This window comes from Meriones unguiculatus, chromosome 17 (assembly GCF_030254825.1).
Source record: "Meriones unguiculatus strain TT.TT164.6M chromosome 17, Bangor_MerUng_6.1, whole genome shotgun sequence".
NCBI classification, from domain to species: Eukaryota; Metazoa; Chordata; class Mammalia; order Rodentia; family Muridae; genus Meriones; species Meriones unguiculatus.
Window position 1 is genome coordinate 4,051,900 of NC_083364.1, and position 19,364 is coordinate 4,071,263.

The 19,364-nt window shown below is 37.9% G+C and overlaps 2 pseudogenes; both read right to left on the minus strand.

Annotated features, from left to right (window-relative positions):
- Nucleotides 1-855: 855 nt before the first annotated feature.
- LOC110540715 (vomeronasal type-2 receptor 116-like) lies at nt 856-15,024 on the minus strand (annotated as a pseudogene).
- Nucleotides 7,816-8,540, minus strand: LOC110540718 (refilin-B-like; annotated as a pseudogene).
- Nucleotides 15,025-19,364: the final 4,340 nt, after the last annotated feature.

Genomic DNA, 19,364 nt, shown 5'->3' on the forward strand with positions numbered 1-19,364 from the left:
AGCAATGAAAAATAAGGAAATCATCTAATTTGTAGGTAAACGGTGGGACCTAGAAAGGATCATCCTGAGTACGCTGTCCCAGAAGCAGATAGACACACACGGTATATTCTCACTCATATAAACATACAACATAGAATAAACCTACTAAAATCTGTACATCTAAACATACTAAGCAAGAGAGAGGACCCTGACTAAAATGCTCAATCCCCATTCGTAAAGGCAAAGAGGCTGGACATCAGAAGATGAAGAAAACAGGAAACAACCTAGGAACCTGCCACAGAGGGCCTCTGAAAGCCTCTACCCTTCAGACAATCAAAGCAGATGCTGAGACTTATGGCCAACTGTTGGGCAGAGTGCATGGAATCTTATGTAAGAAGTGGGAAATATTAAGAGCTGGAGAGGATGGGAACCACACAAGGAGAGCAACAGAACCAGAAAATTTGAACACAGGGAACTTCCAGGAGACTCATACTCCAACCAAGGACTATTCATGGAGATAACCTAGAACCCCTGCACAGATGTAGCACATGATAGTTCAGTGTCCAAGTGGGTTACATAGTAAAGGGAAGAGGGACTGCCTCTGACATAATCTGATTGGCCTGCTCTTTGATCACCTCCCCCTGAGGGGGGAGCAGCCTTACCAGCCCACAGAAGGTGACAATGCAGCCACTCCTGAGGTGATCTGAAAGACTAAGATCAGAAGGAAGGAGAAGAGGACCTCCCCTATCAGTGGACTTGGGGAGGGGCATGCATGAGGAAGGGGGAGGGAGGGTGGGATCAGGAGAGGAAGAGGGAGGGGCTTATGAGGGAATACAAAATGAATAAAGTGTAATTAATAGTAAAAAAAATAAAAAATTATTTTATACACACCAGGGTTGCTCCCATGGCCAATTCTAAGTCTTCAGATATGTGCAGTTGTTGGCTCTGTGGAAAATAAGGGGAATAGCCCCCTGTTTTCACCTTTAATTCAAAGCCTTGTAGGAAACTCCAAATGTTGAAAATGTCATACTCTACACACAGATTTTGTCTCAGATTCATGTTCACCAGTTCTCATACAGGGTTAGTAAATACCCTCTTCTTCAGCAAAGAAGTTAGCTAAATGAGATACATCACTAGATAATTACATATCTCTACCAGTGAAGCAAAGTAACAATGTGAATGTCCAATAATTTTAATATATTCCAGAAAAGGCAACTATATCTAGTAAAATACAAGAGATTTCATGAGTAATTAAATCTTATTATACTTCATATCCATGTTTTATGGTGGACATTGTCAACACAAATCTTTACCAAATATAGTGAAATAGATTACTACTATGAAAAATGGCAGACAGAAGTAATAAAATAAAATTTTAAAACTCCAGAGGCCTTTTTTTGAAATGATTCAAAAAAATAGAGGGAGTGAGTAAATGATGTAAATAAAGTATACATATATAAAATAAAAATAACTAATAAAAACATGTAATTTTATTATTTGTCTACATAATATATTGATGCTTTATGAAAATATGTCATAATGTTTATCAACACATTTTTTTCTTGAGAAACAAGTTCTTCTAATTCTCTTCTTTTTGTCACATGAAGGATTTTTGATAAAGTTTTCAGTTACTATTACCATTTCAGTTACCAATATTGAGCTCATTTGTTAACATATTGAGACACATTTTCAAAAATATAATTGATTTTCATACAAAAAAAATGTTGTCATGTGTTGATTATTAATCTTGTGCAGTATATTTATCCACATAATATTTTTAAATTAGGAAGTTTTGAGGTATAGAAATCCTTCTATTGAGAGAATAACGACTGACAAATTTATATGAGCATTTCTAGGGCTATTTAAAACTACCATAACTTAAGCATGATCAAAGTAAGATAGTTTACCTGCTGATAGTCAGAAAATATTCCTATGCATTGTGCAGTTTGCTGAGACTCTATTTGTTGAAGAATGATTTCATGGTAGGTGTGGGCCACAGCATACACAGCATTGTATAAGTTGTAACCCTCTTCATTCAGAGCCATGTCAAACTTATGTGCTGATAACCATTCCAATGAAGTGTTGAATGAACAGTGATTCATTGTGCTATAGCTATAGATAATGGAAACTGAACAATTAAAGTAATTCCACTTCTCTCTCATCTGAGAAATGTCTACTGGATATTTGGAAGTGTTCATGGGTCGAATAAAATTCTTAAATTTAGGAATATCAACATGGTGGTGTACAAAAGTGATAGTCCCATGGAAGGGGTCAGGGCTGAAATCTTTCTTACTTGGGATGACATCCCATTATGAGGTGGTGACCCAGATTCTCTGGACACCTAAATATACCCATCTTCTAAAGCTGGCTTCCAGGATAGAGTTCATTTCACCATAAATGATAACAACTTTTGCAATGGATGTCATATATTACGGCCCTTGTCATGTATAACTGCATGATTTCGGGGATCAAATTCACAAAAGCTAAACAGACTCCATTAGTTTGCATCTCTTCTCTCAAGTCTGAAAGGAACTGAATTCCCTGGTTGTCATCTGAAATGACCAGCCCTATCCAGGTCCATGTAAAATAAAGCATCAAAGAGACCATGGCATGGGGCAAACATGTATCCTTGTGTGCTATCTGGTAGACATGGGGAAAACAGACATTGTCACTCAGAATAGGATGAAATGGTCCAAAGAAAATCTGAAGGATGGAGGACAGAAGAAGCAATGTGTGGAATATGATTGGCTGGAAATTGATGCTTAAATATGAGCTGTGTTACTTACCTACTAGAACTACTACAAAGCACAAAATAGATTATGTTGTAAATGTTATATATTATTCTTATAGGATTCTATAATATTTTTGACAAGTCTAAATGTTCAACAAACTTTTTCTGTATTTCTCCAGTTCATTCATTCTTTGTAAAATAAAACAGTCTTAGTGACATATCTGATTTCTTAACCCTTTAGAATATATAGATCAGCACACACAAACCCATACTGCCTATTCATTCTCTATTACAACATGGGATTGACATAAATAAGCTGTTATCTCTCCTTTTGACCATGCAGCCTCACCTTTGGAGAAGGGGAAAAGGTTGCCAGTTTTACAGACGTAGCCCATAATGGTCCTGTGAGTTCCACCATATATACAGACACTCCACAGATATAATTAGGGAAATATGAACTATTGCTTTGTGGTGAACTTGGTTCATCTATCGCTCTCAGTATATCAGAACACATGTTAACATACATGGAAAATAACAAAGACGTGTTGTTGGGTAAGATATAAGGGTTCCTGTTTATTTCATCAGTAGCAAAAAGCAGTATCAGAATAAACTCATATTTCTATGTTGGTATTCTAAAAGAAAACACATGAACATTTTGGAGGATGCTGAAAACATCAAACTTTTAAATAAATTTAAATGAACCTTTTAATATACCCCTTTAAATTACTGCATAAATGCAATCTTTCCTAATGTAAAGTCATGGAAGAAGAGATCTTTAAATCTGAAAGCATTTTCAGATTTCATCAAAATAGATCATTCTGAAATGAGATTTTATCCTGGTGAAAATCCATAAAGAGCTTGTTTGATTTATAAATGTCATCCATGAACTAGAACACAGCCCTTGACATTCAGTCTGTTATATTTTTGTCTTGGAATTCTCATTCTAGAGAAATATGACAATAGTTACTACTTGAACCTATATGTAATCCATGGCACTTTATACTTTATTAAAGATTAAAGTATAATGAATCTTATTAAAATTTTCTTATGAAAAATCTTGATGATTTTGAGTACATCAAAAATCATATATCATGACATTTTCTTTGACTTTAATGTTCATGTTTTCACCACCCTAGAATACCTCCTTAAATCATGTTTAATAATAGCCATAATGAAGATCATACTTCTAATGCCTAAGACCAAATTATGGTTTGGTCTCTTATGTTTTCTACATTGTGGGAAGAAAGAGAAAAAGACCTGGAGGTGACAGAAGTTCCACCGAAGACCAACAAAGCCAACTAACCAGGGCCTAAAAGGGCTTGCTGAGACTGAAGCATCAACCAAGGACCATGCACAAACTGGACGTAGGCCCCTACAAAGATTTATCTGATGGGTAGCTTAGTCCTCATGTGGGTTCTCTAGTAAAAGAAGTGAGGACTGCATCATACATGGATTGGCCAGGTTTTTGATCACTTTCCCCTGGCAGGACTGCCTTTTCAGGACACAGGAGAAGAGCACATGCTCAGTCCTGATGTAACTTGATGAGCTGGGCTAGATGGGAAAGGGAGCTCCTCTTTGCTGAGGAAACAGGGAGGAGGAAACTAGGAAGGATGGGACTGGAAAGGGAGAAGGAATGGGATACAACGAGGATGTGAAGTGAATAAAAGTAAATTTAAAAATCTGTACTCCACCAAAAAAAGGAAGAAAGGATAACCAAAAGAAAGAAAGGACAAATAAATGAAAGAAAGAAACAAAGAGGAAAATGAGACATCAATAATGGATCCTGTTTTCACATCCTTTCTGTTAGCCTGGGTCTTTTTATGGGGAATTGAGTCCACTGAAGTTGAGAAATATTAGTAATGTAAGTTTTGGTTTCTTTGTAAACTCAGATATATTATGTAATATGTTTTGGTTTCTATGTAGTTGGGCTTTCTTTTGTTCACAGCTGATAATAGTCTCATGTGGGGTGTGGCTTTTACCAGCTGGAAATGGCCTTCCACTTGTCATGTGTGGCACAGAGAGGAGCATGATCTATGACTCTGGGGAATATAAATATGAATGCCCAGAGAGAGAAGTGTGGCATGCAGTGATGGCATGTGGTGGTGGCGAGTGGCAGTTTGGAGATCCCAGAAATTGATGGTGTGGTGCTTTGGAGCAGACAGACAGAGACAAATGCTTTGGGGCACAGAAGCTTGGAGGAGACTGCTGGCTGTGTTCGCTGTTGACAGAGATTTCTATATTACCCAAAGACTCATCTACCCTAAGCAGCCAGGAGAAGAAAAGATGTCTGTGCCCTGTCTCTCCATTAACCTTCTCTCATCTATATAGGGATGAGAAGTTGGAAAGGAGGTAGAGGCCTAAACACCCCAAATAAGATAGAGTTTTTAAATGAGCTCTGGAGATAGTTAAGACCAACGGTTGTTAATTCCTGTTTTGATGGTGGTGGTGCAATTTATTGTGTGGTGTAGGTGTGCTTCCATTCTTTTGGTTATGCTAAAATGAGGTTATTATTTCCTGTGTTTTCCTGAGTATAGTTAGCCTTCTTGGGTTGGAGTTATTCTTCTAGAATCATCTGTGGGATATGTGCACATGGCATATCTTGTTTTCTTAATTTATGGTGATTAAAACTTTTCCTGGGTATAGTAGTCAGGATGGTTATCTAGGATCTCTTAGTGTTTGTAAGATACCTGTCCAGGCTCTCTAGCTGGTAGCCCAGAGACAAGTCCAGCTGCTCTGAGCTGCATGCTGGCTCCAATCCCATTGTTGGGTGCTCCCTCAAGGCCACCAAGCTAGATACCCCAGCTTCACCTAGGCAGCCCAGGAACATGCTCAGCTACTCTAAGCTGTGAGTTTTCCAAGACCCACATTGTTGGGCATTCCCTCATGTTCACCAAGGCAGATACCTTGGCTTCATCCAGCTTCATTTAAAAACTACATGCAAGGGCACCAAGCCAAACACTTCAGCATCAAGTAGGAACATCCAGGGACTGCCAGATAGTTAGAGGACAGTGTAACAACACAAACAACAAGAGCCAAAGCAACATAGCACCTGCAGAACACAAGGATCATACCATAGAAAGCCCTGGATACCCTAATAAAACCAAAGCACAAGAGAATGATCTAAAATCCAATATGATAAAGATGATACAGACCTTTAAAGGGGAAATGAATAAATCCCTTAAAGACATACAGGAAAATTGAATTAAACAGTGGAAGGAGATGAATAAAACTGTTCAAGACTTGAAAATGGAAGTAGGCACAATTAAAAAAATACAAATTGATGGAATCCAGGAGATGGAAAACCTAAGAAAGAGAACAGGAACAACAGACATAAGCATCACCAAAAGATTAAACTAGATAGAAGAGAGAATCTCAGGCATAGAAGACACAATAGAAGAAATTGATACATCAGTCAAAGAAAATAATACATCTAATAAATCTCTGACACAAAACATCCAGGAAATAAGGGATACTGTGAAAAGACCTGACTTAAGAATAATAGGAATCAAAGAAGGTGAAGAACCCCAGAATCAAGGAAAAAAAATATTTTCAACAAAGTCATAGAAAAAAATTCTCTAATCTGAATAAAGAAATGCTTATAAACATTCAAGAAGTTTACAGAACACCACCTAGATTTGACCAGAAAAGAAACTCACCCACCCCTAATATTTGCAACACTAAATCTACAGAACAAGGAAAGAAAATTAAAAGCTGAAAGGGGAAAAGGTCAAGTAGCATAAAAGGGAGACCTATCAGAATTATACCTGACTTCTCAACAAAGACTTAAAAAGCTAGAAGGGACCAGACAGATGACCTGCAACACCTAAGGAACACAGATGCCAGCCTAGGCCCAGCAAAACTCTCAATCACCACAGATGGGGAAAACAAGATATTCTAAGACAAGATCAAATTTAAACAATATCTGTTCACAAAGACAGCCAGGCAGAAAATACTAAAAGGAAATATCAAACCCAAGGTGGTTAAATACACCTAAGAAAACACAGTGAATAAATAATTCCACACCAGCAAAAACAAAAGAAGGGAAACACACACAGACATACATACTGTCATCTCCAACATCAAATTAGCAGGAATTAACAACCACTGGTCACTACTATCTCTCAATATCAATGAAAACCCTTTCCACGAAGTCCCCACCTCCAAAAACAAACAAAGAAAAACTTGTTTTTTCCAAAATATTCTTTCAAAATGCCACTTCTCTAAAAGAGGGCCCTCTGCATCTTACCTTGTGAAAAAAAAAGTGAAAGTATTTTAAACTCCAAATACTTATGAGCAGAGTTACAAAAGCCCAGGGAGATGTTAAGCAGATGCCAGACACACTAGGGCTGCCCAAGAGCCTGTAGTTGGGACCAACCTTTGGAAACCAGATGCCTGTGGTGCTTCAGAGTGGGCCACCTCTTTACCCAAAATAACAGCAGCATAACAGGCAGAGAGCTTATGTTTTAAAGCCATCTTCTTTAGGGTTTTTGTTCCTTTACCCTAATATCACAAAAAAGATTTTTGAAAATCCTAAGATTTTGAGTTAACATAAAAACAAATAGAAATGGAAACAACAATAAAAATGGTCCAGAACAGATTAAGCACATTGGGAATCACAATTTACTATAGTTAACTTTTTTCTGGAAATGAACATAAGCATGGCTGAAATCTCATAACTCACTCTCCCTATTTCAGATTCCAACTTTCTTCATCAGAAAATGGGAGGACAAGTTCACCTCAGCCTGTACTAATGTCACTGTCCTTGTGTTCTGCCTATCTTTTTATTTTCTCATCACATTGAGACTAAGAAACTGCATCAACCAACCAGAACATACACACACACACACACACACACACACACACACACATATCCATACATGGTCTTAAAAAAAACTATCTGAAAATTTTTAAACGAAGCCGAGTTTCTCTATTATTATTATAAGCAATGATTTTTTTTTAAATCTTCTTCCTCGGGTAGGCTTAGAGGTATCTCTAGGTTAGACTCCTCTGGGGCTGGGGTGATGTGCAAGAGCAATGCTACACAGCTTGTCCAGGGTGGTCTGGGGACCAGGGCAGTGTAGGAACAGCTGGTACACCCCAAGCAGCTAGCTGAGTCTGCATTCATCTGAGGGCCCATCCCTACCCAGGAACTCTGTAGCCTTGAGCTCCACACTGGACAGAAGCCTCCTCAGATTCTTGTGGAAGTTGTAATCCAAAGTGGTGTTGTAGATGGTCTCAGGGTTCTTGGGGTAGGTGATAATGGCGCTGTGCACAGGCTTGTGTGGGGCTGGAAGAGTACTTCAGCCTTATAGTTTCTCCACGTGCAGTTGGGGATACAAGTGACTGTCTGGCTGCAAGAAGCCACCTCCAGGCCCAGGGGCATGTGCAAGAACTGATGAAGTGTAGCTCAGAATCTTACTTGGCTGAGGAAGTGTGCTTTGTTTCCTTTGGTGGTAAAGGGTCGAACTTGACTTCTTAGCAGAAAGACAGGGAACAGAGTGTGTGGAGTCACAATGAACAGCCAGCTGCAGCAAGTGAGTCAGAGATGCTTGTTTTGGGATTGTGGGGGGAGAGGGGGGGTCGCCCCTGGAACCTGAGGGCTGCAGCCATGCAGCGAGTCCCCAGTGGCTGGGGCTAGGACTTGGGGAGAACCCGGAGTCTGAACTGTCCAGGAGGCCTTGCCCTTCTTATTCGTGTCCATGACCTCTGGGACATTTTGCAGGCACAGCCCACCATAGCTACTTTTACAGGGATTGGGCACAGGCTGTGCAGTGTTGGGAGTGTAAGAGAGAAATGCCCTCCCTGACCCCGACACAGGCCCATTGTCCATAGAACATGTTTTTAACACTTTCAAATGTAAAATTTCTTTTTTTTTTCAGTTTATATTATTTTAATTTTTTATTATTTATTAAAGTTTATTCAATTTGTATCCAGGCTCCAGCATCCCCTCATCTCCTATGAGTCCCACCTTCCCTCCCTCTTCTCCCCCAAAGCCCCTCCACTACTCCTATCAGGAAGGTCCTTCTCCCCTACGATCCGACCCTAGCCTATCAGGTCTCATCAGGGCTGGCTGCATCATATTCCTCTGCGACCTGGCAAGGCTGCACCTCCAAGGGTATGTGATCAAAGAGTCAGCCACTGAGTCCATGTCAGAGACAGACCCTGATCCCCTTAAAAGGGACCTACATGGAGACTGAGCTGCCATGGGCTACATCTGAGCAGGGTGTCTAGGTCCTCTCCATGCATGGTCCTTGGTTGGAGCTACAGTCTCTGCAGGACCCTCTGGGCTCAGATTTGTTGGTTCTGTTGGTACCTTGTGGAACTCATGTCTTCTCCAGGTCTTTCTATAACTCCCTTCTTCCATGAGATTCCCTGCAGTCTGCCCAAAGTTTGGCTATGAGTCTCAGCATCAGCTTTCATACCCTGCTGGGAGAGTCTTTTAGAGGTCCTCTGTTGTAGGTTCCTGCTCTGTTCAATGTCTTCTCCTGCTTCCAGTTTCTATGGTGTTTGCCTTTCTGAATGAGGATTAAGCATCTTTTCTAGGGTCCTCCTCATTGTTTAGCTTCCTTATGACTAGATTTTAGTATGTTTATCCTATACTGTATGGATAATATCTATTTATAAGTAAGTACATACCATGTGTGTCTTTCTGATTTTGGGTTACCTCACTCAAATGTAAATTTTCATCAATAATGTTATTTAAATTTCTATGACCATTCTCATGGTCATATATCACCTCACCCTGAGGGGGGAGCAGCATTACCAGACCACAGAGGAAGAAAATGCCGCCACTCCTGATGAGACCTAAAAGACTAGGATCAGAAGGAAGGAAAAGAAGATCTCCCTTATCAGTGGACTTGGAGAGGGGCATGTGTGGAGAAGGGGAAGAAAGGGAGGGATTACGGAGGGGATAGGGAGGAAGCTACAGGGAGGGTACAAAGTGAATAAAGTGTAATTAATAAAAATAATAATAATAATAATAATAATAAATAAAAATAAAAAATTTATATATTCTATTGTATATATTCTTATAATATATACAATAAAACAATATACCACATATTATAGCTATTATATCATTCTTTGGAGTCATTCAAACTTCAATTTGCTGGTCCACTCTATGTAAATGTTACAATGTCAACTTAGCAATAACAAAAAAAAATTTAAAAAAACCACACTGGTCTTAACATTACAACCTTCCTAATTCTTTGTTATTCTTTAAAATATATCTGAGTACTAAGCCTTATGAAATGTTCATCTGTCTCCAAAAAATCTCCCAATAATTCTGTTTCCATTAGTAGTTGTCTCTTGTCTAAAGCAAAAATACAAACCATGTTTTTTTTTCCCAGATTGTACTAGTCAGTTATGAATGCCTAAAAACCAAAAGTAAACTACAATTGACATATCCAATATGTCACCACCAGAACCTAAGTATACTACTTCAGCAAGCTCTGGATAGTCTAACACAGCTGAAGCACAAGAGAAAGACTTTAAAACCAATTTTGTAAAGATGATAAACATCCATATTTAAAAAATGAATAAATCTCTTAAAGAAATCTGAGAAAAAATTAATAAATCCCTTAAAGAAAGCAAACAAAATAACAACAAAAGAAATGAATAAAAGTGTTCAATGCCTGAAAATAGATGTAGAAGCAACAAAGAAATCATAAACTGAAGGAATTCTAGAAAAAGAAAATTTAGGTAAGCAAACAAAAACTACAGAGGCAGGCCTCACCAACAGAATACAACACATGGAAAACAGAATCACAGGCATTGAAGATACAATAGAAGAAACAGATACATTCAAAGTAAATGTTAAATCTAAAAACTCTTGACAATGTGGAGAGCTGAGACTCAGACGCCATCTAGTGGTGCTGACATCCGCCCTCAGAACTGTAAAGAACCTCCAGGGCGCATGTGCGGGTTGCGAAAGCGCGCCAAGCCACTGCCCAAGCCCGGGCCATCAGACGGGGTGAAGAGTGAGCAGCCAATCAGGGTATGACACGTCACTTAGGTGCGACCAGGGCTTATATAAACAGCGCCACTTCAGGGCTAAGTCTCTCCTCCTTTCATCGCTTGACTGTAATAAAGCCTGTTGCAGAAGGATCCTTGTGTCCGTGTGCGTTCTTGCTGGCGAGACAATCACGTGGCTTTCAACAACACACAACATTCAGGAAATCTGCAAAGCAATGAAAATGCCAAATGAAGAATTACAGTAATAGAATAAGGAAAAGTATCCCAGCTCAGGGACCCAGGAAATATTATCAACAATGTCATACAATAGAACTGTATGACAATCAAAAGAAGGTGATGCCCATAAAGGTACAAGAAGCTTATAGAACATCAAATAGATTTTCCCAGAAAAGAAAGTCCATGATAATCAAGATACTAAGCATACAGAACAAACAAAGAATTAAAATCTTCAAGGGGAAGAGGCCAAGTATCATAGAAAGGCAGATTATTAGATTTATACTCAACTTCTCAATTAAAACTACAAAAATCAGAAAGGCCTAAAAAGATATGCTGGATACTCCAAGATGCCAAGATGCCACCTTAGAATACCAGGAAAAACTTTCAACTAACATAGATAAAAAGCAATATATTCCATTATATTCAAATATAAACAATATTTATCCACATCCAATCCTACATAAGGTACTTATTAAAAAACTCTAACTTAAGAGATAAACTAAACATAGGGAAAAAATGATCATACACCAGCAAAACCAAAGGAGAAAAGAAGCATACACACACACACACACCACAACACACCACAAACAAGAAATTAACAATCATTGTTCATTGATAGCTCTCAATATCAATAGACTCTATTCCTCAATAAAAAGATACAGGCTAAAAAAAAATGGATGTGAAAACAGAATCCACTCTTCTACTGCATGCAAAAAAAATACATTTCAACATTAAAGATAGACATTACCTCAGAATAAACAATAAGGAAAAAATTTCCAAAAACAACAACATAATAAATAAGGTTGTGTAGACATTCTAATATCTAAAAATGATAGCTTCAAACCTAAATGAATCAAAACTGTGAAGGATACTTCATAACCATCAAAGGAAAAAATCCACCAGGATGACATGTCAGTTCTTAACATCTATGCCTTAAATGCATGGGAAATCATGTTTGTAAAAGAAACATCCACTAAGACCTAATTCACATATCAACAATCAAACACTGATAATGGGAGACTTGAACATGCCACACTTACCAAAGAACAGGTCATCCAAAGAAAAATTTAAGAGAAAAACACTGGAGCTTATAAACCAAAAGGACCTAATACATATCTATATACCATTTCATAAAACACCAAAAGAATATGCCTTCTTCTTGGCACCTCATGAAACTTTCTCCAAATAAATCAAATCTCAAAAGATACACAAAACTAGAAATAACCCCTTTATTTAATGAGACTACTGCAGATTAAAACAGTATTTCAATAACAAGAAAACCTTACAAACTCATGGAAACTGAACAACTTTCAACTGAGTGACTACGGGATCAAGACAGAAAGAAAGAAAATAAGAACCTCCTAAAATTTAATGAAAATAAATATTCAGTATATGGAAAACTATGGGACAACTGGCTAAGAGAAAAATACATAGCACTAAGTGATCACATAAAAGAGAAGAGATATCATACTAGCAACTTAATATCACAACTCTAAACTCTCAAAGATAAGAAGCAAGCACAATCAAGAGGAATAGACAGCAGAAAATAATAAAACTATTGGTTGACATCAATAAAATTGAAATAAAGAGAACAATGTAAAGAATCAGTGAAACAAAGAGGTTTTATACTTTGAGAAAATCAACAACATTGGCAATAGTAAATAACCTGAAAGAATATAAAAACATAACCATTAAGTTACACACTGGAAAAAAAAACTTTTGCAAAATTTAACACCCCTTAGGGATACCAGAGACATACCTAAACATAACAAAGTAATTTACAGTAAGCTTATGGCCAATATTAATTAAAGGGGAAGAAACTCAAAGCAATTTCACTAACATACAGAAGAAGGCAAGGATGTCCACTTTCTCCATATCTATTCAATATAGTATCTTAAGTTTTAAGTAGATTAATAAAACAATTGAAGGACATCAAGAGGATTCAAATTAGAAAGAAAAATGCCAAAGTTTCACTATTTGAAGCTGATGTAATAACATAAATAAGTGAACCCAAAAATTCTACTAGGGAACTCCTAGAACTATTAAACACCATCAGTGATGAGGCTAAATACAAAATTAGCTCAACAAATTTGGTAACCTGCCTAGGTATAAACGATAAATGGGCTGAGAAAGAAATTAGGAAAACAACACACTTGACAATAGCCACAAATAACAAAAAATATCTTGGGGTAACTCTAACTAAGCAAGTGAAAAACATGTATGGCAATAACTTCAAGTGTTTGAACAAATAAATGGAGAAAATTTTAGGAGATGGAAAGATCACCTATCTCATGAATCCCTAAGATTGACATACTAAAAATGACCACCTTAACAAATGCAATCTGCAGATTCAGTGCAATCCCCATAAAAATTCCAACACAATGCTTTATAGTCATTGAAAGAACAATTCTCATCCTCATATGGAAAACAAAAATCCCAGGGTGGCTTAAAGAATACTGGACAATTAAAAAAAAAAACTTCTGGAGATATTAACATTCCTAATATTAAACTGCACTACAGAACAATGACAATAAAATACATGTGGTATTAGCACAACAGCTGACAGCTTGATCAACAGAATCAAATCAAAGACAGAAGTAAATAAATCCACACAGTTACAGACACTTGATTGTTTTACAAAGAAGCCAAAATTATACAAGGAAAAAAATATAGTGTTTTCAACAAGTGGTACTGGTCTACCCAATTGTCTGCATGTAGAAGAATGCAAACAGTTCCTTATCTACAACCCTGCACAAAACTCAAGTCCAAGTAGATCAAAGACCTCAACACAGAACTGGATACACTAAATATAAGGGAAAATGGGGAATAGCCTAGAATGCATTGGCACAGGATACAGCTTCCTGGACAGAACACCAAAAGCTCAGGCTTGAATCAACAATTAATAAGTGAGACCTCATGAAACTGAAAACCTTTTGCAAGATAAAGAACACCATCAATGGGATAAATAGGCAGCCTGCAGAATGGAAAAATATTTACACTTGCTCCACATCAAACAGAGGGTTGATATCTAATATAGAAAGAACTCAAGAAACCAGATATAAATAAGCCAAATAACCTGATTAAAAAGGAGGTACAGAGCTAAACAGAATTCCTTTTTTCTTTTTGGTTAGTCTCTTTTATTTGAGGTTGCTGAATACCCCCCCAGAAGCAATGATGCTTTTGTGGGAAACAGAAGTAAGATATGAGCCAATGTCAGTCTGACTTCAGAGGAGATATTGCTGTACCACCCAGGCAATTAAGTCACCATAATGTCTTGGTGAGTTACCTGGAACACGGTGCTGAGAAAAATAAATTGAATTTATCTTATTTTCAGTGTATGCGAAAGAACACACATAAAGTGAGTGCAATCCTGAGGGACTGATATTTTTAAATGGTTGTTCTTGACTGAGGAATCTCTAATGGCCAAAAAACACTTAAACAAAAGTTCAACATACTTAGTTAATAAGGAAACGCAAATGAAAATGACTCTGAGATTTCATCCTATACCCACCAAAATGATTAAGATTAAAAAAAAAACAACAACAACTCATACTGGGGAGGAGTTGGAGCAAGGTAAACTCTCCTCCATCATTGATAAGAATTCAAACTTGTACAACCACTTTTGAAATCAATTTCACAGTTTCTCAGAAACCTGGGTATAGATCTACCTCAAAAGCCATATCAATTCTGGGCACATACCCAAAAGATGCTTCCACATACCTCAAGTCCACTTGCTCGACTTTGTAGTGGCTTTAATAATATCTGTAATATCCAGGAAATTCTGTAATATCCAGGAAATGTAATTAGAAAATTTTATGTACTTCTTAATTTTACAGAGGGAAACACAGGACAGAAACCCTCAGACTTTCACTATGGAGGCACAGGTACCAATTCATGACATTTATGCTAATGAGTTACCTGAAATCAAGGAGATTCTTATAAAAATCTTCCTCTACAGGAAGATCCAAATACATGTAAAGAAAAAATAGACAGTCAGTTCGCAAATCTCCATCATCTTCACTGTGTTTTATTCTCCAAAAGCATTTGGCTTCCGTCAAATGGCACAAGATGAGAGAAAAGCTCAGGAGCAAGAAGGAAATAATGAAAGTATGCAGCTTCCCCATATTTTCCAAGATCCAAGACTGAGCAGAGGTCAAAAAAGTTTTTCATGCCAACAAACAGCACACACACATTAACACCTCGGTGCCTCTTTTATTATTGTCACTAAATGGGCACTGGGGTTACCTTTGTATTCCCTAGTTCCCCTCTTCCCATTCTGCACCATGCTCCCTGGATACATCTCAAACATCCTGGCCTTGAGATGTGCATCTGAGTCTGAAACATTTTATTCAACACAAGTTAGAAAACATGTTATTATGGCCGTGGTTTCTAGTGTCACACAGCCAGAATTTCATTAATGTCCATGACATAAATGCCCTAGGGACAATTTTCTCTGGAGAAAATTTGGTCCCCAGCCTGTGTCAACAGCCCTGTTCATGAAAACCATTGATAATCACTACAGTTAATTCCATCAGAAGTTTCATAGTAAGATGAGAGGTGAGAAGGGCATTAAAAAACCCATGCTATTCAGGGCTATTGCTGAATCATGATTTATGAGTAGAGGAAATTGGTGTTAGGACCCATTTTATCACTACATTACAAACTAGTAATTGGTTTCCCCCTATGTTCACAGCTTATCAAGTATCAGACACATGGCCAACTAAGTCCAGTATGGAATAGGTTCTATCACATGGAGCCGACCTTATACCAAACCCCATAAGCTTTGTGCCACTGTACTAGTGCCTCTTGCAAGCAGGGCACCACTGGAGATCAGAGGGTTTGTAACTGGCTTGGTGTTTGCCTTTCTACTCTGGAGACATGCAGAGAACCTTCTAGAACCATAAACACTAGTCAGTGAAAGGGAAGTTTCCAAGTAGGCACTAGCTCAATATCTCCATATTACAGTGATTTGTGTAGCTGTCACTGTCTTCAGCAATAGGGCATTACCATCTGTTTGTGTACAGTAACCAGTACTGTAGTAAAGCTTGAATTCACCAGTTCTTTGAAAGATTATGATTGTTTCGGCCATCCAGGGTTTTTCTTTTTTTTTCCACATGAAAGTGATGATTTTTCTTTCAAAGTATATAAAGAATCTGTTGGAATTTCAATGGGGAATGCATTGAATCTGTAGATTGTACTATGAAGAAGGAGGCCTCATCCCAGGTATGCAGGGCTAGTTCAATATAATGTAATCAATGTAATACACCATATAAACAAACCAAAAGAAAAAAAACCACATGATAATCTCCTTAGATGCTGAAAAAGCATTTTATAAAATCCAACATTCCTTTATGTTTAAATTCCTGCAGGGATGAGGGATACAAGGCACTTACCTAAACATAGTAAAGACAATATACAGCAAGCCTATAGCCAATATCAAACTCAATGGAGAGAAACTTAAATCAATCCCACTGAATTCATGGACAAGGCAAGGCTATCCACTCTCTCCATACCTCTACAACATAGTACTTGAAGTCCTTGCTAGAGCTATAAGACAATCGAAGGCGGTCAAGGGGATTCAATTTGGAAAGGAAGAAGTCAAAGTATCTCTATTTGCAGATGATAAGATAGTATACTTTAGTGATCCCGAAAAATCTACCAGGAAACTCTTACAGCTGATAAACACCTTCATCAAAGTTGCTGGATACAAAAGCAACTCAAAAAAATTAGTAGCCCTCCTGTATAAAAAAGACAAAAGGGCTGAGAAAGAAATTAGGGAAACAACACCCTTCACAATAGCCACAAAGGACATAAAGTATGATGGTGTAACTATAACAAAGCATGTGAAAGACTTTTATAAAACAAACTTTCAGTCTCTGAAGAAAGAATTAGAAGATATCAGAAGATGGAAAGATCTCCCATCTTCATGGCTTGGCAGGATAAATATAGTAAAAATGGCCATCTTACCAAAAGGAATCTACAGATTCAATGCAATTCCTATCAAATTACCAACACAATTCTTTAAAGATTTGAAAGAAAAATTCTCAGCTTCATATGGAATAACAAGAAACATAGATTCACTAAAATAATACTCTACAATAAAATATCTTCTGGAGCTATTTCCATCCCTGTTCTCAAGCTGTACTACAGAGCAACAGTAATAAAAACTGCACGGGACTGTCATAGAAACAGAATGGTGGATCAATGGAATCAAATAGAAGACCCAGAAATAAACCAACACATTTATGGACACCTGATCTTTGACAAAGATGCCAAAACCATACAATGGAAAAAAGATAGCATCTTCAACTGGATGTCTACATGTAGACAAATGCAAATAGATCCATACTTATCATCCAGCACAAAACTAATTTCAAGTGGATCAAAGACCTCAATATAAAAACAGACATACTAAACCTATTTTAAGAAAATTTAGAAAGAGCCTTGAACTCATTGGCACAGGAGACAATTTCCTGTACAGAACACCAACAGCTCAAGCAGAGTACAGGGAATCTTATGAAAGAAGTGGGAAATAGTAAAATCTGGAGAGGACAGGAACTCCACAAGAAGAGCAACAGAACCAAAAAAAACATCTGAGCACAGGGGTCTTTCCTGACACTGATACTCTAACCAAGGACCATGCATCGAGATAACCTAGAACCCCTGTACAGATGTAGCCCATGGCAGTTCAGTGTCCAAGTTGGTTCCATAGTAATGGTAACAGGGACTGTCTCTGACATGAACTGATTGGCCTGCTCTTTAATCACCTCCCCTTGAGTGGGGAGCAGCCTTGCCAGGACACAGAGGAAGACAATGCAGCCACTCCTGATGAGACCTAATAGACTAGGATCAGAAGGAAGGAAAAGAAGACCTCTCCTATAGTGGACTTGGGGAGGGGCATGAGTGGAGAAGGGGGAAGAAGAGAGGGATTGGGAGGGGAGGTGGGAGGGAGTTACAGGGGGGTTACAAAGTGAATAAAGTATAATTAATAAAATAGTTTTAAAAAGAAAATATATACAAAAATAAATAAAGACAAAAAATAAAATACTACTTGGGTACTTAAAAAATGGGGTACAGAGATAAACATAGAATTCTCAATAGAGGAAGACTGAATAGTAGAGAAACACTTAAGGAAATGCTCAACATCTTTAGCCATCAGGGAGATGCAAATCAAAACGACCCTGAAATTTTACCTTACATCCATCAGAATGGCTAAGATCAAAAACTCAAGTGACAACACATGCTGGAGAGGATGTGAAGAAAGGGGAACCCTACTCAATTGCTGGTGAGAGTGTAAACTTGTACAACCACTTTGGAAATCAATCTGGCTCTTTCTCAGACAATTAGGAAAAGCGCTACCTCAAGATCCATATATACAACTCCTAGATATATATCCAAAAAATGCTCAAATATACAACAAGGACATTTGCTCATCCATGTTCATAGCAGTTTTATTTGTAATAGCCAGAAACTGAAAACAACCCAGATGACCCTCAGTTGAGGAATGAATACAAAAATTGTGGTACATTTACACAATGGAATACTACTCAGCAATTAAGAACAAAGAAATCACAAAATTTGCAGGCAAATGGTCGGCTCTAGAAACAATGATCCTAAGTGAGGGATCCCAGAAGCAGAAAGACACACATGGTATATACTTACTTATTAGTGGATATTAGACATATAATATAGGGTAATCATACTAAAATCTGTACACCTAAAGAAGCTAATCAAGGAGGACCCTAGGTAAGATGATTAATCTTCATTCAGAAAGGCATCAGAAGAAGGAGAAAACAGGGAACAGGACAGAAGCCTACAGAGGGCCTCTGAAAGACTGTACCAAGCAGGGTATCAAAACATGCTCATTCCCAAACTTTGGGCAGAATGCAGGTAATCTTATGAAAGAAGGGGATGATAGAAAGACCTGGAGGGAACAGGAGCTCCACAAGGAAAGCAACAGAACCTAAAATTCTGGGCACAGGCTTCTTTTATGAGACTGATACTCCAAACAAGGAACATGCATGGACATAACCTAGAACCCCTGCTGATGTAGCCCATGGCAGATCAGTATACAAGAGGGTTCCCCAGTAATAGAAACAGGGACTGTCTCAGACATAAACTCATGGGCTGGCTCTTTGATCACCTCCACCAGAGGGAAGAGCAGCCTTACCAGTTTACAGAGGAAGACAATGACACCAGTCCTGATGAGACCTGATAGGCTAGGGTCAGAAGGAAGGGGAAGAGGACCTCCCCTATGATTGAACTGGAGCAGGCACATAGAAGAAGAAGAAGGATTGAGGGTGGAATGGGAGGGAGTAGGGGATAGAACTACAGCTGGGATACAAAGTGAATTAATTGTAATTATTAAGAAAAATAAAATAAAATAATTTTAAGGGGTTCTGAGAGCAACAAAAAGAAAAACGTAAAAGAAAAACATCCATTTCTTTTACGTTTTTCAATTTTG